This window comes from Struthio camelus, chromosome 3 (assembly GCF_040807025.1).
Source record: "Struthio camelus isolate bStrCam1 chromosome 3, bStrCam1.hap1, whole genome shotgun sequence".
NCBI lineage: Eukaryota > Metazoa > Chordata > Aves > Struthioniformes > Struthionidae > Struthio > Struthio camelus.
The window spans coordinates 59,723,912-59,747,921 of record NC_090944.1 but is presented as its reverse complement, the minus strand read 5'-3'; the positions used below and the strand labels follow the sequence as shown (position 1 = coordinate 59,747,921).

The 24,010-nt window shown below is 38.8% G+C and overlaps 1 long non-coding RNA gene across 6 annotated transcripts in view; it reads left to right on the top strand.

Annotated features, from left to right (window-relative positions):
- LOC104145429 (uncharacterized) overlaps positions 1 to 24,010 on the top strand; it is a 45,099-nt gene that overhangs the window by 5,530 nt on the left and 15,559 nt on the right. For 4 of the 6 annotated variants that reach the window (XR_011140163.1, XR_011140165.1, XR_011140161.1 and 1 more), the window contains 3 exons: positions 1,319 to 1,618; positions 20,205 to 20,353; positions 21,842 to 22,004. This is a non-coding gene — a long non-coding RNA (uncharacterized lncRNA). Of the gene's footprint in view, positions 1 to 1,318; positions 1,619 to 5,154; positions 5,233 to 20,204; positions 20,354 to 21,841; positions 22,005 to 24,010 lie in introns of all 6 variants that reach the window. The other 2 variants (XR_011140164.1, XR_011140162.1) reach the window with 2 other exon arrangements.

Genomic DNA, 24,010 nt, shown 5'->3' with positions numbered 1-24,010 from the left:
CAGATGTACAGAATTTTCAGCCTTTCTGCTTTTATGTACCTGAAAGCTGATTTGGAAAATATATTTTTAATACGATGAATTTGGCATGTTAAGTCTGTGCTTCCTTTTGAGTTTTCTAAGTAAAGGCTAATTAAACTGATTATCAGAAAAAGCAAGTCTTACATAATCCAGCCTTCCATTTTTCTTCTCTCTGCCTCCCCCCATTTAGCTTTCATTTTCCTTTGAAAAATGAAAATTTTGAATCAAAAATTACTACTGCATTCTAGTTATATACACATTTCCATGAGACTGCATAGCTAAGATGTTTTTATGTATTGGGGAAAAGAAAGTAGTAAAAAAATATTAACTCATTGGGTTGGCTAAACTGTAAAATCACAGTAATCATTAAATACGGCATTATCTATTATGATGTACCTGTGAACCATGAAGTCTTTTTTTCTTGCATGGAGAATTAGGATACTTCTATTTATCCTTTATTCAGAATAAGAAAAAATAAGAACATCCTACCATTTTTTTTTACTCGTTGTAATGCTGATGCTCCTTCATAAAGAAGGTGGTTTTAATATTCAGCTTACAGAGGACAAGACATAATTGCTGCTGACAAAATATATAGCAAATGAATAAAAACTGTGTCCAGCTAGAATAATTGCAGATTGCATCAATTAAAATGAATATTAAAATTTTATCCTAAATATGCTAACATGAAGTCTTACCCATAGGTGGCAGTCAGCCTTCACTGTAGTAGGGATGCCAAACTTTTGGTTCATGGTATTTCATCCTATGCTGAAATTATTTTGATGGGATATGCATAGGTACATTTACATATATACATGCATGTCTGTATGCTGGAAAAGAGGTAAAGAGGTAAAATAAACCCTAAAATTAATTAGTAATTTGGAGGAATCTGAATTCCTATAGATAAGCAAAATAATTTCTTTTTCTGGAGAAAGGATCCAGGTATTAGTTTTTAAAAGCACAAATAATTTTTTTATCTATCCCTTGCTGACAACTCATCTAAAAGAAGTAATAGTAATATAGAAACAAGCAGGTGCCCCTACACATTCAGTAGAAAGACAAGCATCTTGCCAGCCTGGAAGAAAATAACCCCATACCATGCTCAATCCCCTAAACTGCATTTTTTGTTTCATAAACTATTATCTGTAAATTACAGAAGTGCTGCACTGATGACATTCTGCTCTAGAAATCCCAGCAATAATCTCTCTTAAGCGAATAAATAAAGAAAAGATACTCGGAGAAAGCTTATCCTTTCGGATGTGGAGAGTGAATCTGTACACTGCAATTCCCTTTCTCTTTGCAGAGCTTCCATTGACACCAGTGGCAGCGCTGCACAAGAGGAAAATGCTGCCTTCGAGAGCAGAGATCCACTCAATTTTGCCCTCAGCTTTTTTAGGGCTTTACGTGGTTTATGAGGATTTCCTTTTGCAATATAAGTAAGGAGGCACTTGGGACCCCACCAAAACTGGAGGGGATAGGAAGAGCTAATAAGGCCAAGTCGTCTCAGTCTAAAACAAACAGAACTTGTGAAACTACACACGTGACATGCTAAAACCATGGCGCTCTTGTGAGAAAAGAAGACAAAACTAAAATTCTCAAGCAGGTAAAGTCATCTTCTTTTTACTATTACAGCTTTTTACTTCTTTTCAGTTAAAAGAAATCTTATTTTGTGTAAAGCTAGATCATTGTATGCATTTTAACAAAGGTCATGAACTAGCACTTTACAAAGTGGAAAATTTTAAGAATATACAATTATTTGTTGTTACAGGTGTACTTTAATGTGATGCAAGATTAAGGGCTCAGAATTGAACAGAATGGTGCAAAACTACTAAAGCAGAAGGCCTAATTCTACTTATGCAAGAGTAGCAACTACACACACGGTTGTATAAGCAGAAGCAGTCGGTATGATTTCATAGACAAATAGGTTATTTCCAAATATATGCAACCACTACATGCCTAATTAGACACTTGCCCATGCACAGCCCCATTTGTTCCCCAAATACAATAATTATGAGGATTACACTCTACATTAATTTACACTCTTGTGTAATGCAATTGAATACAAGATAGCAGGTGGTGATAAATTTTGGCTGATGGCAAATGTATAAATTTGATACACATTTTGAAAATGAAAGCTTTCAGGCTCAGTTCTGATCCTGACATAGGATACAAGACTGGAGAAGACCTCCTGAGCCATAGGGTCCAGCCCCAGGTATTGCAGACAGCCATGTCATACTATCAAACTTAGTTATAGAGGTATCAAACACCATCTTGGAGCTACAGTTGTCATAAGGTTGCTCCTCATTTCCTCTGAATGGTTAAAAGTTTCAGATTACTTGTATTCACAACCAGTTTACACTGTCATATTTTTGTGACATGTTTGACTCTCTAAATCATCTTTCTCTCTCTCCATATAAAGTCCCTTCCATTCTGTCACCCCTTGAGTTTTCACAGAGGACTGCCAAAACCTTCTCAGACTCAGTTTTGCAAAAATAACCATGCTGTACTTGTCATAAAAGAGGATGTCTTTCCCCAGCCATTCTTCTAACCGTTCTCTTGAGTATTTTTTTTAAACGTGCATGATTAGGAGTATACATGGTACTCCAGATGAGGTCTCATCAGGGCCTTTTATTGTGTCACAGATACCTCCCTATTCATGCTAGAAATGCAGCAACTAATATTTTGGTGTGTTTTTATCTTTTTTTTTTTTTCAGAGCTACATCATATAAGCATCTCACAGTCCTTGGGGACTGACTGAAACAGTCAGCTTCCCCTTTTTTATGGCTGTTGAGAACAAAAAGTTCTTCTTATCCATTTCTAAGCTTATGACCTTGAACTTTGCACTATGATGCATGACAAGGGTGTCAAAATGCTTTTTATAAGAGGAGCGTCATCAGTTTCATTTAACCTATAGGCTTCCTGTGAATTTTTTGGCAGATTTGTCCAGATTTGTTCAGGAATCTCTTCTACACTTTGCCTAACTATAGACGTGAGCTGATACACACACATGATACGGTGCTGTACTTTACAGATGAGCTGATGTAGATCATGAAACAGGGTTGTGTTTGTGTGTTTGTGTGTTTTTTGTTTTTTATTTTTTAACATCTGGCTGGTGTGGCACAATCTATTCTTCAGAGAGTTTCGTGGCATTTTTCTCATTTTCCATTTATCCTATTTTATCCTATACTTCCTTGCCTCCAAATTGTTGATGATAAGCCCCATTTTTTCCCCTCTTTTAAACTCCAATTACTTCTAATATTCTGTTTGAGGTGGCGGCTCTGCTGCTTGGATCTAGAGACCAGTCTGCACAAGTTTACCCACCCAGAAATTTAGAAACTCCGTTTTGCTAGTGTATTTCCTTAAATTTTCAGCATTTTCCTCTCTGGAACAATATACTACATTTGAGATCCAGTCTTATTCATCCTCCCATTCAGGTTAAAGTGAATTAATTCATTATCATTCATGTGTTATTTTTTCTTTAATTTCTGCATTGCATTCTAAGAAGAAATCAGCAGTAGTGCCATATCTTATTTATATTTTTTTAAATGAAAAAAATCTCTTGAGGAATAATGGAAATTTGCAAATAATAGTACTTGTTCTCTGACCTGTATTTCGAAAGTGAAAGTCAGACACCACTTTGAGTAGCGTTCTACTTAATAAAGAATAAAATTATAGCATGTTGTTATCACTGTCAACATAACCTTTGTCTACCAGGTTTCCCCAAAGTGGCTTTAAGTTTTGCTGATTATAGCCTTTCTTTTCTCTCTTGTTTCGTCTGTCCAGCTCATCAGTAACATAGAATGCTACTGCAGTGCAGTCTTTGTGACTACTTAATACCAAGCAGAGTAATAACACTTCAGTTTTCCTTGATGTCTGTCATCTTACCTTATAACTGTTGCCTCCTTATTAACCTGAATTTTTTTCTCCATTTGCATAAGAAACAGATTTGAAGATTGCAACAGATCTTTCCCTCCTCTCCCCTTATTTTGCTTTTAAACCCTTGCTACCAAGTGTAGCAGAAATGGGTGGCCTAGGATCACACGTAAGTGCAAATGCCTCGAAGCTTCCTTTAGGAGAGCAGTGCTTGAACCTTCGGTTGCTCTCCGTTATCTTGTTTTGTCTTCTTTACTACTGGCAAGTTCTGCTGAAACTCCATTGAGTCTATACTTCCCTGAGTGGCTTCCAAGCTATGGCAAAGTCAGGCGCAAACCCTTCCACCAGACACTTGCAGTGGGCTTCTCTCCATTCTTCGTGGCATCCCTTTTCACAGGAGACTCACATGTTAGACCTCCCGGCAGGCAGCACAATCTGCTCTTTTTTTGACTTTAGTCCGGTGACAATGTCTCAGTTCTTTCTAGTAAGGAGTTACTCGCTATATAGACCTGCCTCTGGCAAGTCAGATTCAACCTGAGTGAATTTCAGGTTTTCATCTTTTCATCTGCGTGTCTTCATTTCTATCTGTATTTCTTTGTATGTATCATATTTGCTATACAAGACATTATGGGAGAGAATAAGGGACAGGATACTCTACAGACAGAGAAGAGCAGAAATGAGAGTCAGCTGATACTAGGAAGCAAAAAGAGGCGAAGCGATGAGTGGGACAAGCTTAAAATGTCTCTTTACAGCTCTTGATACCTGTGGTAGATGTGACAGCTGGTTCCTCTGGCTCTAAATGCAGGTGGTCATTCGAGAAGACTACAGTTTTGAGCTCCTGTTTTGCCCGATATGTATGAAAAGTCATATATTTCCTTTGATGACCCAAGCACTCAACAAAAGTTGCTCAGGTTATATGTGTTAATTTAGTGATTTCAGCTAAGATTCAGAGTCATGTATAGTGCCAAGAAGTATGCCTTCTGCAATTTCTGATGTTTTGATCAGCAATTCATAACTTCCTTTGCAACCTCCTCCTACTTCTGAGTTTTGCTATGCACCAACTTCTGTGCATAGTAGCTAGTGTATGTATGTATTGCGTTCTGTTGAATTAAGAAAGTCTTCAGACTGGGTTCAAACCAGGATCTAATTTGCTGTTGGACGACTGGCATGCAACAAAACTGCAAAGCCATCTCTGGTGGAGCACCTTGCACACCAAGAGCGAGTCTGAAAAAGAGTCTGATCCTCTACCGCCTGCCCTTTCTATAGGACTATGGCTCCTGTCTACTCTGTAAACAACAGTTCCTCAAGGGCTACATCAGATACGGTAATTTCATTCACAAGGAGGTAAGAGTGGTAAAATACATTGCATTTTCTTTGAGGCGTTGTCAAAACTCATTTCACTTGTGTCCTTAGATAATCATGTCTGTAACACTTCATTCGAATTCATTCACCAGATTAATAAACACCAAAGCCAAAACGACACTGTTTTTTGTCTTTTCACCTCCATCTAATGGATGGAGATGAAAAAAGATGATCACTCACAGGGATGGTGGTGAAACATGGATTTTCATGGCATCTTTAGCATGTATACTGAGAAGACCATAGAAATAAGAGCCTCTAGATCCCCCAATGTACTGCTCCAGGATTTTCACATTTCCCTTCCAGTTCAACCAAGAGCTGGTCATAATTTAGAGATTTTATGAAGTCTGAAAGACAGACAGCATAGCTAAACAACTTGTAAGGTTGCTGCGACTATAAAGGCATCTTTTAAAAAGCTGAAGTTATATCCAAATGAAGAAAATAGGAAAGAACATCCATCTGGCAGGTTGTATATGTAAAAACACAATTAAGTATATCAAAAATGAGTTTGAGAAAGAACTCATGAGCTAGCATGACACCAATTTTTAGAAATAGTTCTAGAGAAAGACTTAGGTAGTAGACCGTTAGGCCTGATGAGCAAGCCAGGCAAACTAGTTCAAGAGCAGAATCGGTGAACAAACAGATAAATGTGGCTTACAGGGAAAGAGACAGGCAGCTTTTGTAAAGGGAAGTCCTGTCTTGCAAATCCCTCTGTACGGAGAGAGGATATCTGGTTGATACACCTACATGGAATTAAAAAAGACATTCAACAGCACCTTTCACCAAATGCTCTCAAAGAAGCTAAGCCACCGTGGGAGGAGAGGCAGGTTCTCCCATGGACAAATAACTCATTAAAAGATAGGAAACAATGGACAGAAATGAATGATTAGTTTTCACAGTGATCAGAGATAAACAGCAGAGTCCTCTGGATGCTTCAGTGAGACTAGTGTTACTCAGCATACTCCAAAAGGTTTTGGGAAGGGGAAGAATAAAAGGTGCAAAGTTTGCTGTCAACACAAAGACAGCAGGAAGGAAGAAAGACATCATGAAGCGGAGTGACTGAGAAAGCAAATGGCAGATGCACTTCACTGTAGATAACGGTAAAGTGATGCGCACAGGGAAATAATGGGTTCTGAGCTGGCTATTACCGCTCAAGAACAGTATCGTGGGGTTATAATACGTAGTTCCATGAAAATAGGAACGCACTGCTCGGCAGTGGTCAAAAAACAGGCAAAATGTTAGGAATTATAAAGAAAGGGATAGGGGACAAAATAAAAAACATCCTTATGGTGCTGTGCAAATCTTTTCTGCAACTTTCCAAGTGCTGAACATGTTTATTTTACCTGACTCCCTTTAACATCAGTGCATAACAACATACCTGTTTAAAGGCATAGCAAAAACAAAGCTAGAAAGCCAAAACCAGGCAAACAAATCACTCTACTCAAAAAAGCCCACTTTGCTTCACAAGCTTCTCTCCCATCTTTAAAAAGGCGGAGAGGAAAAGAAACAACACAAGACAGATGTTAGTCATGGCACTACTGAAACGTGCTGGATACTGATGAAGATGAACATGTAGAATAGAATAGTCTGACTATGCTTTGACCCTTATTTGCACCTGTCTTCCCCTCTATTATCCATCTAGATCTAACCTATTAATAATTGTAAAGCAGTTGTTACAATGCCACAGTGGAAATCATTAGTTCATCTGGAGAGAATTATTTCAGCATTTTCACCAGAACCGTAACACACTGAGAAGATAGCGAGCAAAAGAGATGTGACGGCAGACTCCTTTGACACAGTTTCCTCGATGAGGCAACGAGGAGTACCTTGAAGATCACAGTTATTTAATATTTTCATTAGTGACCCTGTGCAAACAATACAACACAGGTATCAAGACTCAGACTGTACCGGTGAAATCCACAACCACCACCAGACTGGGAGTCACTGTCAATGCAGAAGACGACTAGTCTGTTACAATGAAAGTGACTTAATAGAAACTGGGTAAAAATATGAAAAAACAAAAGGCAAATCCCTGTCTTAAGGAACCAGTAAGAGTTTCTTCTACCCATGGGAGCTTATGAGCTAGCATCAGCACAGAACAGGGCAGACCTGAGTATCTGAGAAAGTATCTGAGTAGTGGCCAATACTGTGATGCAGCTGGGAAAGAGGCAAACACAATTCTAGGGTGTAACAAGTGTATTTGAAGTATTTCCAGTATCAGTACAGTTTTCCAGACCAAATCTCATCTGCAGTACCATTCATGATACTGGTCACCTGTGTTCAGGAAAGACTTGGTCAATTTCTACTTAAGATTATTTGCCCAGGTTGCCTGCCCCAGCAGAGCTCTGGACTGATCTTTCTAATTCTGCATTTCTTTCTATTGTATTTATGGTTGCATTAAATGTCTTCAGCTTCCTCTTGCTCCCTCTGACTCGCAGAGCGTTTCCCTTCCATGCTGCTCAGATACTTGTGCAAAAATGAAAACCGTGTAGAAGTAGTGCTAGATGGCTTTAACAGATCCTTAGCAAGAAGTGGAGAGTGCTTGCAGAGCTGGTGTTCTGCCAACAGGTCTGCCATATGTATGATGAATGTTAACGTTCTTCAGCACTGCAAGGCAGCAGCAAAAATTTTTAAGCATGGTGATCAATTTTGTTCTCTAGCACCTAGTTGAACATCAGTAAATATGTTATTAAGATGCTTCACAGTATGCTCCTGTGCAGTCAAGGCCAAAATATAACCGGATACTCATCTTAATCGCTCCAGACACTTTTCTAATGTATTTGTACACTGCCAAGAATGAGGGTCCCTGGTCTGAAGTGGGACACTTGGATGTTAAAAGCAAATTATAATTAACAATATATTGTGTTTATGTCAAACGGTCATTTAAAAATGGTAGTGAAACCTTGTAGTATAGGCTTCTGCTAGAATCCTATTTAAAAAATTGCTTACTTTAAACCACTCCCAAGGTGTAAGATAGGATGCTGTCTTGTAGATTAGTGCATTCTCTTGAATATTTATGTTTAACTCCCTCTTTATGGTCCATCAAAAAAAAAAAAACTTCGATACTGAGAGGAACTGTATCTTGGAATAACTCCACTGTATTACAGTATTTTTGTTAGCTATCTGTTCTGCAAATATATGGTTAAACTTCCTTTCCACTCCCCAGAAATATGGGACAAGGTCAAAGCTCTATACCCATGGTAACCTGTCCACTGCAGCTAGAAAGGAAAGATACACTTACCTAGCATTAGTATCCCGTCTCATATTTGAGCTCTTGCCTTGACTACTCATTTCTCTAGTCCTCTGAGTAATCTATCCACAGTTCTACAATGTCAGCTTTTTGATCTTGTGTTTTCTAGTGTGCTGGAGGGCCTTCTGTTGGAGTAAAATTAGATCATCCCAACTTTTATTTTGGTGCCTGTTTTGCATTTCTTACGAAAGAGAACTTTGTTGCATTCTACCATACACGGAAGCCAATCACAACGATAATGGATATTCACTACTACATAAATGGATTAATTGAAATAGTTTTCACTGAAGTTGACATTTCTAGTCAACCTAATTTTGCTGCTAAAGCATTTTGGTTTCCCTTAACTCCTAGATTTCCTTATTCTTTTTAAACCATTGAAAAACAAAGGATGGAATTGTGGTCCCACTAAAGCACTGCAAAATGTGCAGAACGCTAAACTGAAATGAAAGTCAAAGGTGTTTCAAGCTCAAATGAAGCTCTTTGGGTGCCATAGTTGGCTTGGAGCAGTCTTCTCAACTTTTTAGTTCAGAAAACTACCTAATCTTTCTAGAGAAAGAATCCCTTTATTACCTTGTGCAGAGTGAAAACAGAGGTTTTGGTTTATACTAAAAAAAAAAGACTGAATTATGAAGATTAGTATCTTACCTGTTTTTGGAATCCTATCTACTCTCTTTTTGTTTGTTGACTTGTGTATATGTGAAAGCATACATACGTGTTAGTTTGCAGAGTTTAACACATTGCTTCTGGAAAATAATCAGTGCAACAGTTTTGCAGACAATTTTCTAACATTTTGCAAAATCCAAATAGTTCTTGAACTGCAGACCAAGAAAAACTGAGTTGGACGACATCAAAATTGACTGCATTAAGATACTTATTTATCAGAAAAGCCTGAAACTACATGCAATGGACTAATTTTCAGTAAATCATTATTATCAGGTACGAAGCAAATTCTTCATTAATTAATTAGCACAGTCTTTAAGCATTCATTTCTATGTATAGATTCTTTTCTTAGGAGACAGCATAATATGAAATCTTTATTAATGTAATAACATTTCTTGACAAAAAAGGATAGCAGTTAGCAACTGCAATCAGCGTGAATTTGTAAAGGAGATCTAATGCAAGACAAGTCTGTTTGAGCAGCACCCACCCTGAAAAGCACATCTTCTATATAATAAACCCAGGCAGAGATCAAATTCACCAAATCAATTGTGTGAAAATGAAACCGTATGGACAGCTCAAGAAATTAGGATTAACTGTGGTGCCTAACTCTAACATGGTCATTTTTCTCCCAGAGGGCTCTTAGAGAAATACGGAGAAAAGAAGAAATGTGTCTGCTGTCACCCAGCAGGCCAGCAGCAGAACCGGATTCATGTCTCCTGTGTCTTGACCCACTGATCCATCAGAGAGAGACGATTGCGTGGTCTTTTGCCTAGGTGAAAGTGAGCGCATACAACATTACTGAGCTTCAAATGAAGGTTCAATGCAATCTGAAAAAGAAAAAACAACAACAACAACAACAAACAACGTTCCCATTCTGGCAGGGAATGCACTGAAACTCCCACTGCAAGCTGCAGGCTCTTGAGGCCTGATTTGAATGAGGCTCTTCTTTAACTTTGAGGCATGGTCATAGAGATAAGAGAATGGAAGAGTATAGTAATCTTCTGGATGTGCAGCATCACTATCCTCAGAAACTGCGTAAGCTCGTACCACTTTTTGTTTGTACTTGAACTCTACCTTTTCTAGGGCAGAAAAACATTTTCAAAATTGCCTCATCATCATAACAGTTTTAAAGGTATACTTTTCAGCTCTTGCATTGACTGCCTTTTGGGCAAGTCATTAGCTCACTTTCCCATGATTTATTTGTCTGTGTCATAGGGATAGCTGTATTTGCCTGCCATCATAAAACGCTTGAGGGTCCTGCAATTAATGTGGTTACAGACTGCTGTTTATCATGATGAGGAACAGTATCCTCAGATACAAATATATTAATTTCCCTCCTGGAGCAGAAGGTTTTCAGGAAATAAAAGCCCGTTCCTAATCAGGCAGGGAAATGGGGGCAGCATGACATGTCTGAAGTGAGATAAAATATTTGCAATTTTAATACACGATGGACAAGTAAGTGTGCTGATTTAGCTTTCTGGAGGAGAAGAAAATATGAAAAATGGTAATATTATTTGATTCAAATCATATGAAATTTTATTTCTAACGGAAAAAATTTCAAAGCTATTCCTGGCTGTTTCAGGATGCATTGCCTGCTAGAACATCTGTACAACTTTTAGAGAGATCTTTAGGTTAACGACTCCATTAAGTGATATTCTGAAATAGGAGTTTTACAGTGTTAGGTTGCTCTAGAAGCATTATTGTCTGGAACATGCATAGTATAACAGAGAAGGAAGAAAAAGATCAATTTCTTGTCAAGTTTATAGATACTCACTTGCACATTGACTAAATAAAGGGCCATCTTGGAAAAACAGCAAGTGGTTTATGAAGCCACTTACTACCTGCCCCCCCCGCCCTGGGTTTTAATATGCTTGCAGGTTTCGTTTTTAATAGCATCGCTGACAGTATTATAGAGAAAGAGCCCTGTAATCAACAAGAGTTGAATCAGTCCCATTGAGTATAAATATCCAGGATTTCAGAGAAGGCCAAGACCACCTCGAGCCAGGGTTCGTCTACTAGAGGTCACTCAGCAACTATTCAGTTAAAATCATCTTATTTCCAATGACCTTTTCTGAAACAAGAGGCAGGAACTAGATTAAGTCTGCAATCCTTTACCCTCATCCATTACCTACAAGCTTCCTGGGTTGGCAAAACCAACACATAACAAATCACAAACACTGTGATTTGTTAACTGCTTTTTAAATGGACAGCGTAGCAGTAAAAATTACCTACTGGGCTAACTGGTGTGTTGGAAATCCTGACAGATACACCTGTGTTTACAGAAATAATTCTTTTAGTATCACTTACTTTTTTAGGTATTCATCCAAAGCCATAGCTCCTACTAAAAACTGTTGGTACAGATCTGTTAACCAAAAATTCTGGATTCACCTCACCTGACTTTAAACATCTACGGTTAATGCCTCTTCTTATCTGAAATCCCCTTATACTTGCGAGAGTATAACAGTGTGTATATGTATACATATATATGCACAGAAATAAGTGTATAGTATAAGAGGCACTTATACACCATAAGGCATCTCAGCCTAAACTAGTGGTCTAAAATAGGTCCTGCGAGCTGTGCTCCAGAATGCCCATTTTCTCCATTGACTAGAGGGAGGCTGGACAATTTGTTCAGATCCAACTGTCTAAGGTTTGGATGTGATTCCTCACAGGAAGCTTTTTCCATTTAATGGCTAAATTCCATCTCACTTGTACCCGTTCTTTCTCACTAACAACAATGAAGCTGCATAGCTGCATAAGCTTAATTAAAGACAAGTTTTGGTCCATTATCTCCATCTGTTAATGGACTGATTTTTTTCTTTTTTTCTTTTTTTTTGCCAAAAAGGTGGGGGCATACACAAACATTTTTTTATTCATTATATTTCCTTTCTGATCAGGGATACAAGAGGCATTTTAATGGGCGTAGAGCATATTTTATTCATTTCCTAGGTTTTATTTTGCATTTAGCACAAGTATTTGTTTTGCTGAGTTCTCACAACTTCTGGAAAAAAACATATGGCCACATAAATTTCTTTCTAGAAAACAAGCAAACAATCAAAGAGCCAAAATTTTCAACTTGATGCTGCTCGGCTGTCTTCAATAGGAACAGGCCAGTTTACTCAAGCAGGGGCCATAGCCTGCATTAATTCTTAGTGAATCACTACTGATGAAAAGCAATGGCAAAATTTCCACTGATTAGGAATCTGTCTGAAAAGGACGTCTACTTTTCTGTGTACATGTTAGGAGCACCTGAGGGAGGAGGCAAGTTTTATTTCCTGGTGACACATACGAAACGCCCTTTTATTTTCAGCTGTGGTTTAAACATCCCTGTTTTAAAACTGATGTGTAACTATGACAGAAACAGGGAAGAACATTTATTTTCTCACGTACTCACATACAACAGTCCCTACTTTATATGCAAAAAAAACAGGGTCAGTGTGAAAGAAGAACAAGAGGATGGCAAGAAGCATTAACTACAAATGAACAGGACAGTCCTTAGTAGGATAATGTTCTCCTTTTAAATCTAGTGCCTGGTATTAAAATTTCTCCCAACAGCACGTGCGTGACTGATACTTACTCAGCTGATAACCCAAACCAACAGTGACCCTGGCACCAATACAGAGGCAATATTTACAAAAGGATGAACTATTTCTGAACAATGTCTCCAATGTACTGCGCACAAACAAGCTTTTCTTCGACATCAAGCATGCATGTCGTCTTGTTTCAACAATTTTGTTCGTGTACAAATGTATTCATTGTGGACAATGCAAGGAAAATGTCATTCTCTATTTATACCCAAGCTTCCCTTTGTCCCCTTTACAGTATCTCAGGGCAGCGATGCAGAGCAGAGTCTTGCTTTAAAGTTGTGCTTTTTTCCTCTTCTTTCAAAGCTCTGGCAGTGCAGCGCACCAGAGAGTTAAAAGGCTCTTTACAGCAGATGATTTTTTTTTTTTTGAGATACTAAGCTTGGTCTCCCTCCCGCCACTTCGCAGTAGAGAAGACCTTAGTCCTGCCTCTTGCTCCATCACTCAAAGGACATAATGGTCTTGGCAGCAGAGGAGATGGTGGTAGCAGCGTTTTGAGCCGCCTAAGTGGATGCACCTGGCACATCGGCATGAATAGGCTATGTTAAGGCAATTCTCCCGCAGTAATGCCTGAGACCATCCACTTCATGAACAGCCCTTCTGTGATAGAGGCTGCCTTTTTGTTGACTTGGACAAGTTCCCCACTATGGGCAAAAGAGAATAATGGAAGACTTTGAAAGAAGAGCCCTTGCACAGAAAATAATTAATTTAGCAGTGGAAGGAACAGGGAGAAAGATTTAATGACACTTGAAAACAAAAAACAAACCCCAAATGCCATGACTAAACTAAAAGCATGGGTGCAGACTCAGACTATATTTTCTCTGTGAAACAAATAATGTGTCCTGAAAGGATCATTGTTGGGCAGGTTGGCCACATTTTTTGGATAGAAATTAGGAACATTATTTTAAGTGATGTTTTAGGGAAACACTATTTCCCCTGTCAAATATCATGAGTGTTTCCTCCAAGGTGGAAATTTCCACTGCTCTCAAGTACAACATTCAATTGTGATAAGCCTCAGTTTCTTGGTAAACTGATAAGCATCATTTTAGTACATTTAAGTACATCCTTAAAAAAATCATTTGGTAAAACTCCCTACATCCATGTTCAAATCACTTTAAATTTGAAGCTCAGCCTTAAACAGAGAATGTCTTTAATAATTTCTGCAATCTTTCCGACTATGTGTATACAAAGAAAATATTCATACATGCTCCAGATGCAACAGTGAAAGGAATATAACACGTTCCACATGTTCTAAGAGATTGAAAAACTCATATTTCTAAATAAAGAAATGTGACTGTTTTCCAGTGCAAGATTCCTGAGGCCTGTACGTTCATTTGAATGGATCTTCCAGCACCTTTACACACAAGATTCACATCCAATTCCTTGCCAAGCTTCAAAGCACTCACTGGTGCTTACAGACTCTGTCAAAAAATCAGTCTTTTTTTCTCCAAGATAAAATGTCTCAAACAGGTTGAAGCAATTTTGTTCCCTGAAATAAAAGTGTATTTGAGACCTAATAAATATTACTAAATGAAATTCTTTTTTTTTTAATTTTACCATAATGCATTTTTAGATAAAGGTTATATTAAAGACCAAACAAATGAACTCTTACTGTAATTTATGTTTCTAATAATGCATTTTTCATATGCTTTAGCACATAAAAGATTAGATAGCTTTAAAATTAGAGCAGTCAAACTTTTAGCACAGCATGAGAGAAAGATAAGGTGTATTCAGTCACTGAAAACATCTTTCCTTCATCACTGTCTTTGTTGTCCTTAAAGAATTTAAAAACTGCAGTTGAGCAATTCTTAACTACTGTACAAAAATAACTTCTGTTAGCTGGAAAACATTTTAAAATCTTTCGACTCTAGGGTATAGAGATAAATTGTTATGTGAGGACATGCCTTATCATTCCCATGTACTGAAGGCTGACAAAAGTCTGTAATTCTGGCATTTTTGACAGATTATTGAAAACCCTAAAAGACTGAAAGTCATGTGTAACTCTCAAGATTAAATGATCATCTATTATGGATGTAGTAATAGTATGCAATATACATGATTCCAACAGTTAGCTGGAAGCCATCATTCATTCTCATTTTTCATTAGTTTTTAGAGAGTAACATCTCCCTAAGTTAGCATTAGCATCTCCAGATAAGGATAGTTTTGAAATTCAGATAATTTGATTGTCACATAGTTTATCGTTTTTCAAATATTACTAACATTGCTTCATTGCCATGTTGAAAATAATCGGGCAAACAAATCATTAGCCTCCTTTCAGATGTAAAATAATGAAAAACTATTGGAAGTGTTTTGATATGATTCAAGGCTTCGGTGAACAAAGGGGAAAATATGCTCTTTTCAGCAAAGTTTTAAAATTGTTCTCTGAATTTACAGGAAACTTCATTATGTTGTTGCCAATAGAGAAGACCTGTTCTGCCAAGATGTATCATTTTATCTAAGGGCAAGTTGTGTAAAATACTACTTAGCGAGTTATCTTAATCAGATGATGTATAATGAATGCCTGTAGCTAATGATATTGTATGCTTTCGTCATTTTTGTAGCAACTGGTATTATTGTTTTTTGGAATTTCACACTTCTTAGCAACAAAAAAGTTTAACTTCTGTTGTTGGAAGTTATGCTAGGATTATTTTCACAATCTGCTTCATTTGTCTGCTCTTGCATCTGACAACCCACCATAAGCAATTGAGAAATATCTTCTGCACAAGTTACATAAAGCCTTATGGCAATTATTGCTATCTTGTCACATCCATTCAAAACCATTTCTCCACTTACTCCAAAAGCCTAAAGCTCTTTCTTTTTAAGCTGTATATCTTGCCTTGTGGAAGACATGTTACCACTGTAGCCGTGGTCACAATCCAGGTGTGCATGTAATTTGATCTTTGAAAATTACATAGACTCAGTGTCAGATTAGATTCACTCTGTTTAATCGTCCTCTCTATTGGGCCAATAAGCCTCTGGATACTGTTAGAGATGCAGATAGTGTTGAGCCTGTTATAAAACTATGTGATATGACCATTTTTAAATACCAAATTTTGAGTATATGAGATCCTAACTGTACTTCTTTTTGATTGACTAGCTCCAGTCTGGGCACACATTTAAAATTTATCTTTTTACCCTTTGATGATGGTTCAGTTTGCAAAGAAATTTAGGGTCTGTTGGGTTTAAAGGTACTGTATAGATGTACGCTCTTCTTGTGTGAGATGAAGTACACTTTATCTCCAGAAAACCCTTAAATAACAAGATGGTTTGGGAAATCAGAGATAGCTCAGGTTCAGCCTCTCCAAAGTCCTGCTGGGAGAGTGAATACTGAGTACTTTTCTTAGTAGTTGCCAGATTTTTGTTTTGCTCAGGACGGATTCTGTAGTTTTCGAGCTGTAGTGCCAGCTGAGCGTCTGAGGCAGCCTGTACCCTAGTTTTAAGAGTCTGCCCCTTCATTTTTACCCACTCAGTACTCCTTTAACCTATAGAGAGACCATTTGTTTTTCCAGTCCTAGTCTACTGCTCTGTTGGCTGCCTTCTGCGATGTCCTCAGCTGCTCAGAATAAATTTGTTTGAAACCTCCTCTATTTACAGAGCCCGATAAGGTTTCCCAGGAACTTCGAAGCCCTAACATGAAGGACTGGATAGCTATCATCTTTCAAAACCTTGCACTGACCGCTATATTCACTGAACATTTGCATTAAAACCTACTAATATCCATGCATAACAAGCTTTTGTTAATTACACAGCTATGAACCAACTCTTCCCTTCATGGCATTTCTTTACTTGGGTTGTAAGTGCAAAGCCAGAGGCCTGGATGCCATATTTCAGTAGCTGACGCCTCAAACCTGGAGGCCCATCTATTATTTGTGTTTCCAGCATGCAATTCAGGTTTCTGCCAAGGCAAATGAGGGTTTGGGTTTTTGAATCTTGTGATCACTTTCTGGTAACTAATCACACATCAATTCCCTAGGCTGAATGCTACCCTGAAAAAAACCTGCGCAAATACCCCACCCCCATCACAGCGGTGCATCTGGCTGTAACAGAGTACCCAGCTGTGCACAGTCCATAGACACTGCCTTTGGCCCACTTGCTGTGCTTGTAGTCCTCCTCTACTGGAAAGAAAACAAAAATGCTAAAAACAAGTTGGAAATAGGCAACCAGCACAGCAAACCCAGCCACTGCCCCAGTACGCCCCTGGGACAAGGAGGAGGTTGCAGCTCACCCCCACCGTCACAGCTCAGGCTCATGCCAAACTTTAAGTGATATTGAAACCTACAGCAAATGAGACTCTTCGCAGAATTAGGAAGTCAGGCACTGGTTCAAAAGTGTTGAAAGGAAAAGGAGGATCCAGTGCCACACCATGGATTTAGGCTGCTGGTAGTTCTGGTCCTCTGTTCTGAAGAGTGGGACTTGATGGCCAGACACCAGTGTAAAATGGAAGGGAAAAGGGCAAAGGGAAAGTGCTGAACTTGGGAATGCCTGCTTCACGTTCTCTCGAATGTAAAGCATAAGCTATGCTGTGAATGTCAGTTAAATAAATGAATGCATTTTATTTACTGGCCTTCAGTCAAGTGAATGCAAATCCTACAGTTATCTGTTATTTGTATTTCCATGAAGTACCAGTCGTCTGAGTTATGCACTTCAATGGCTGTGTTTTGAGCTAATGTATAACTATGTTGTAAAAGCTGGGAGTGCAGAGAAACAGGACTTTTTGGCACTTGGACAGGTAAAATAGTTGATGCTGTGAATGGAGTGGAAAGCTGTGTAACACACAAATTGAGGGGCTGCTTGTACTGAAACACTGAAGTATGAACATTTGCTATTTATTTCCTAATTCAGCTGCTATTTTATATTCAAAAATTATCAAATTACTTCAGGTAACTGGGATGATTTTGCCAGAAAAATAACTACTCTCTGAACATCAATGGGTTGACTATGCAGAAGAACACTGCACCACTGGATTCTCCCTTCATAAATTGAAGGTTTTCTTCTGCCACCGTAAGCACTAGACATGTTGTTTGGGATCTGTGGCAAGGGCTGAATCACATCAATGTGGTCCTTAGCTCAGCAGCCAGCTCCACCCCAAGGAGTCGCGAAGCGCCTAGCTGGGCTGGCTTTGCACGGGGGAGCTGATCACAGGCATGCCACAGGCATGCAGCTCCGTAGCAGTGCATCTTCTTGAACTTTTTTCACCCTTTCACACATTCAGTGACATGGGCCAAATGTGGGGGACACAGGGAGAAGGGGCCAGCCAGATCTCACCCCTCAAGCCATTTGGGAGTATGGTCATGGGGCTGAACAGAAAGATAGCACCTTTCTTCTAATGTGGCAGAGACTGAGTAGTGTCACCGACCACGTGCATACTCTTCAAGTGAACATTCCCATTCTGCTGTGGCAAAAGGTTTTAAGAAGATGCTGAGCCACTTCCACTTTGCAGCTCGGAAGCTAAAAAAAAAGTGAATTTTAGTTTTCGTTTCTTTTTTATGTGAAACTTTGAATACCAGCTTGAACAAATATGTAGAAGAGAGAAAAATGATGAACAAATAGCTAGAAGAAAGAATAAAATGCTGGTACAAATTTTAGCAGATGATCATTTTCAGAAATTTGGCCTCCATCTTCAATATTACCATCTAATATCTGTTGGATGGAGTAAATAGACCTAACTGCTTTCACCATCACTGGATTATCCAAACATCTAAAAGAGAGTCAAGTTTCACTGTGTCGATCACTCTGTTCTGAGAATTTTCCTGTAGTGAGTTACTCTTCCTGCAGAAGAGGATGATTTGCTGAATAAATGACTATTTATTTCAAAGGCTTCCTGGGAAATCAAGACTATAATCCATAACCATGACAATTCACTGAAATGTGATTTTTATGTACTCAAGCGCTTTACATTGAGGTTGCGTAGTCTTGATTCATTTCCCTATGCAGAAGTTTGTATAGGACAACTTTTACTTCACTCCTTGGAAAGTGGCATTAAATTAGATAGCAAAACTAATTCCACCTTCTTTATATCAGTAAATTTACATAAAGTTAAGCTAGAGCACATGGTTTTAATTTAGCCTTTAGTGGTTTTATTTGACAGAAAGAAGAACTGTTGAACACTAACCTTGAATTAGAACCTGACCTCCAAATTAGTCAGCCTTTTTCTTGTAAAAGCATTTTGTTGAGTATAAACATGAAGTATTTACATAATGTTGGTGACAGCCAAATAATTTCTTACGAACATTAATGCTAGAAATCCCAAACACTCCCTCATTGCTAAAGAATGGTTTATAACCCTTGAGAATAGTTTCTCCCAGAATTAACTACGAACAGAAAAGGCTGATAATTTTCCCACATATTTAGGATTTCTATAGTATTTCACCAAAAAATGCTACTGCAATTGCGAGATAATAACTATAAATGAATAATACATGAAATGCAGGTCATCTTCTAAGGTGCATATGAAAACAGACCTATCCCTGAGCTTATGGTGTAGCCTGCCCTCATACCGGTACTGCATGGGCTGTACTACAGGAGGCTCTGTGAAAGTGTAAAGAGAAGCCTTCTTCTCTTTACTTGGCATGCTGGAGCCCCAGTGATGCTAAAATAATTATGATGGCTTCATGGAATACGTCTACCGATAGCAACTCCAGCACCAGCCGAAGGAGCACAAGTGCTGTTTTACGTCAAAGTCTATCCATCTCTCCTGTTTCCTGGTCCACCGGCCTAGGGCAGAGCAGAGCAAGGTATGAGGGTTCTTCAGAAGCTAAGACCAGAGACGTCTGCAATGGCTCTGCTCTCCAGCTCTGGTTTCACCGCTAGAGTAGTGAAAAAAACGCAGTAATGCAGACCAGTTGGGCTGTGCACATATGCCGCTGTGCTTGAGATACACATGTAAGCGTTGCACTCTGTGCCTTAAATGTTTTTAGCTTTGTTCTTGCACCCAGAGTAAATGAAAGGTGTTGAGTGCTAGCAAGTGTTTGAAGTTCCTGAGTTTCTTTGACTGTTAGCTTTGTTATTTTTAAGTATAAAATTCAATCAATCGATATATTAAGTATGATGAAAAACAAATCTGCAAAGGCTGCAAAGAACTTGCATGGCATATTCTGTAGGCCACAGAAGCATGTCACAACTTTTAAGAGGCAGAAAAATGACTCTTTGAGCCTTGGTTCATTTTAATTTATTTTAACCTCCTTTAAAGAGAAGGCATTTTGTATGTATTATAACTTCTTTGGTTTTATTGTTGGCTAAACAACAGAACATTGCCTTTTCTTTTAAACCTATAGTTTCAGAAGGTAATTTTATTATTACTGCAACAAGAGTATATATCATAACATAGCCCTTTCACCTTGTGCACATTTATTGACATGCCCTGCCATAATATGCCATAGTAAGTCTCTAAATTAAGATGGTATTTTTCACGCTTTTAGCAACAGCATTAAAGTACTCTGCTCTTTGCTGTGTGTTATTATTAGCTCCCCCAGGATCGAATTCCAGCCTCAGGCACTGATTGTGTGATGCGGCCTAACTCTGATGGCAGGCTTCAGCTCTGATTTTGTCTGACTGTATTTGCCCTGCCTTATTCATCCTAGGAGGCACAAGGACTCAGTTGAACAGATGAGGAGTGAGTAACAATTTGAACTATCCTCAAATTATGGCTTATGACTTGCCCCTAACCTAGAATAAAGCATTTTCCGTTTGATTTAAAGGCTAAGAAGGGTTTTATGCCAGATTATCAGTCCCAGCACTGTTGTCCCCAGTAGGCTGGAATAATAAAGCATATGAAGACATCCTAGATAACCAGCAGCAGATCACTTTCCACTGCCCTGCACTGTTTTACTGGCTGACATCCTCACTGGGAACATTATCAAGCCTTTAGGGCTAGAAAGCATTTGAGAGGCACTTTGCAGGGTGTATAGACAGTTTCTTTGGTATTAAACTTTGCCAAGTACTTGATCCCGCACTTGTCTGAGGCAGCGTGGAGCCATTCTAAACGGTTTAACACAAATACTCTCTCTCATCATTACTAAAATAAGGCAAAATTCCTCTTCTCCCATCAGAGGAGAAAGTTAGTGAATGCCAACTGAGGATGTGATCCATCCTTTCTATCATGACAAATGGCCCAAGACACCCAGCAAATGTCCACATAACAGCTTGTACCGAGAGGGCAGGAACATCAGCTCCCACGGTGAATTCCCCACCTACTTTTACAAGGCTAGGGCTGATGAAGCTTGCCATTTCTCAACCTCTTTTCTTCAATGGTCTTCACTGTGTAGCAGAAAGATACCTTGTAAATACACCAGCTCCCTGCAGGACTAGAACCCAGACTGAGCGGTCACATAGATTCACTATGTTCCTTTATATTCATTCTGTTGCTTTTACTCGTGCTGAGATGTGAAAGCAACATCACTTCGCAAATGGAAAAAGCAATTTTGCCATCTCATTTTAGGATGACTTTCTGGCAGCATAGCGCTTGGGGGTTAACGCACATGTCCTTCAGAAGCAGGAGAAGATTTCTGATATTTGCCTTTAGAAGGTCCCCGGAAGCGCTCTGGAACGCTTAGTTCTAGGCATGGACACGTGTGACGAGGCATAGCGTTTTCCTGCGTAATTCACTTCAGCATGCAGGTCTCCAATTGCACAATCAGTCAGGCTTGCAGATTCGACATTCTTCTGCTAAAAGAGCTCCTTCTTCAAAGGAAAAGAGTCGAATGGAAATTTTAACTTAATTAGAACACAGTACTCTTGGAAAAAAGTGTGGCCTTTGCCTGGCCTATCAAGAACATTTCTCTAAGCGGTCTGCTTACTCTCTGTTTCAGGATAAATTAGACATTACAGAAAACCCCTTTTTTAGCTAGTTAATGATATGCTCGAATGAGAGGAAAATTTCTTGTCCTTTGTGCCTGGCCTTACACTACTCAAGACAAAAGGACAAAACACATAGGATGTGCTTTCGGAAAGATCCTGGAGGAAGGACTAGCTATAACATAATCAAACTTTGGCTTGCTTAGTGTGCAAAATGAAAGTGTTCTGCTTAATCTGGTTTCCAGTGATGTGATCCCTTGCACTAGTTATGGATTTTATTTGATTTACTTATTTATTTTGTTTGTAGGAGGAAAAAAAGTCTTGCCAAGAACCTCTCAGTCTCACTCACCATCACCATCAATAACAGGGCATTTTGGGGAGTAGATCTGCTTTTCTAAGCTGAGGAATTGAGGCACCTGCTTTGCAGCAGCTACACAAGACGAGAGGGTGTTCAGCACACGAGGGATCAGGTGAGCTGGAGCGTTTGCTGCCACCTCTCCTTTCCGTAACTTCAGAGGGCGATTGATCCTTCAAGTAACCTCCCCAGCCAGCTCTCTCCTGAGCACACAATGCTGCTGGGTTGACCTTCAGGTGTCTTTTGCTCCTTCTGGTTACATAACTTTGAACTGTTTTCCATGCGGTGGGCAACACTGACAGTGACTTATTTACGCTCTTATTGTCCCTGGATACCTCCAGTTGGGTTCCTCCTGGAGTAGTTCAACAAACCTACTGCCTGTCAAAGGTTTTTTTTCTCGTCCTAAATGCCTTCCTGTTGCTAGGTGGAAATTTTTCTGCTTTTCAGATATAAAGTGACTAATGGGATACATTTCATAATACATCAGCAAGTACAGTAGTTATTATCATATTTGAATGCCCTTTAAATATTATCAAGCTGCACTTGGAATGTGGGGTAGTATGTAGATTAGACATAATAAAGCCAGTAGAGGGAATTCTTTGTTCTTTGATAATCACATTTTAGAAGGTTAACAAGGTTTATTACACTGGGGAGATGAGGTTAAAAAAAATCTTTTTTTTTTTTTTAAGTGCTTTGCAGGAGATGAGTAAACAGCATAGGTCCAACCAGCAGGTCCAGCCAACAGGAAACATGGGGTGTAGGGACTAACGTGGAATTTAGATGCTCTAAACCGCATCCCTCTCTGATATAGATCTCCTTTCGTGCTTCCATGTCCACAGGCTGGGAGCAGGTTTACTCCCATCCCTGCTGGATAGCTGTTGATTTTTTACTTCCTGCTGCTGCCTCCTCTGGTTCTCTATTAATAGACAAGATAAAACATCAACCCATAGGAAAACAAATGCATGGAGAAGAAGCCATGGAGACAAAAAGGAGCAGAAAGATAGAAGGAATAGGGAAAGCAGTGAATTGGGGATCATGAGGTTTGAAAAGAGATTTTTTTTTTTACTGGCAAGCTTATAAATACAACGCCACTTGCTTTGCATTGATGAGGATTACTTGTGAGTTTTGTGCATAGCATTCCTCCTGGAGCAGGTCTGTCTCTGCAGCTCACTTTCCTCATTTCCCGTAGCACCTGCATCTTTGGCAATGGCAAAGTCATGCAGGCTTTTGCTTAAGGAGCTAAACTATAAGCTCTATGTACAGCTTGGATTCAGGAGACAGAGCATGCATTGACGTTAAGCAACATTTTGATATGACATCAAATGTGCATCAGGGAGAAAAGTGATGATCTCATCTAAATCAATAAATATAATTGTCATATTTGTCCTTCAAGCTTTCTAACAAACTACTAACAAGTGTTTGTGTTACTGACAGCCACTCTTGGTCTCTAGGTATTTAAACCTCTTATAGATAGGGTAGTGATGGTTCTTGAAAACCAGCAGTTACAATGCTAGGAGAAACAGGCCTGAAATTTTCATCTGCAGCTTAACAAAATAAACTAACCATTTTCACCTGTGCAGGTTAATGGAGTCTAAAATGAATAAGATTTACATTCATCTTGGCTACACTCCAGACTGAGTGTGAGGTATGGCAGTAATTCCCTAAATTACTGCAAAAGACAGAATACGATTTAATACCCAAGAGTCCATACAAGACCTGTACTGCCATGCGTCACCCGTTTTCATATTCTTAAACACCCCATTAATAATGTCAACACACAGGTGAGAAACGTATCAGGAAGATTTGTCTGTAAAAATGCATTTTAAAAAGCAGGCAATTTAAATTAGATACAGTGCAATTATTTTGATAATAAAGACATAAGGTTTTTGTTAGTAGCAGTTAAAGAATAAGCTCAGAATAAGCTGTTGACGCTGGTACAGAATAAAGCTCATTTAAAATATGATGGAAGTTATCTTGCTGGTTCTGTTATACCTTCTTACACAATATTTGTAAGTGATTTAGCAAAATGCTCTGTGCTCTGGGTGGATGTATATCTTTACTGGCATCTTTCAGTATGTTTAGCTTTCTTTAGTAAAGCATTTTAGCTTTAATATAGGAGAA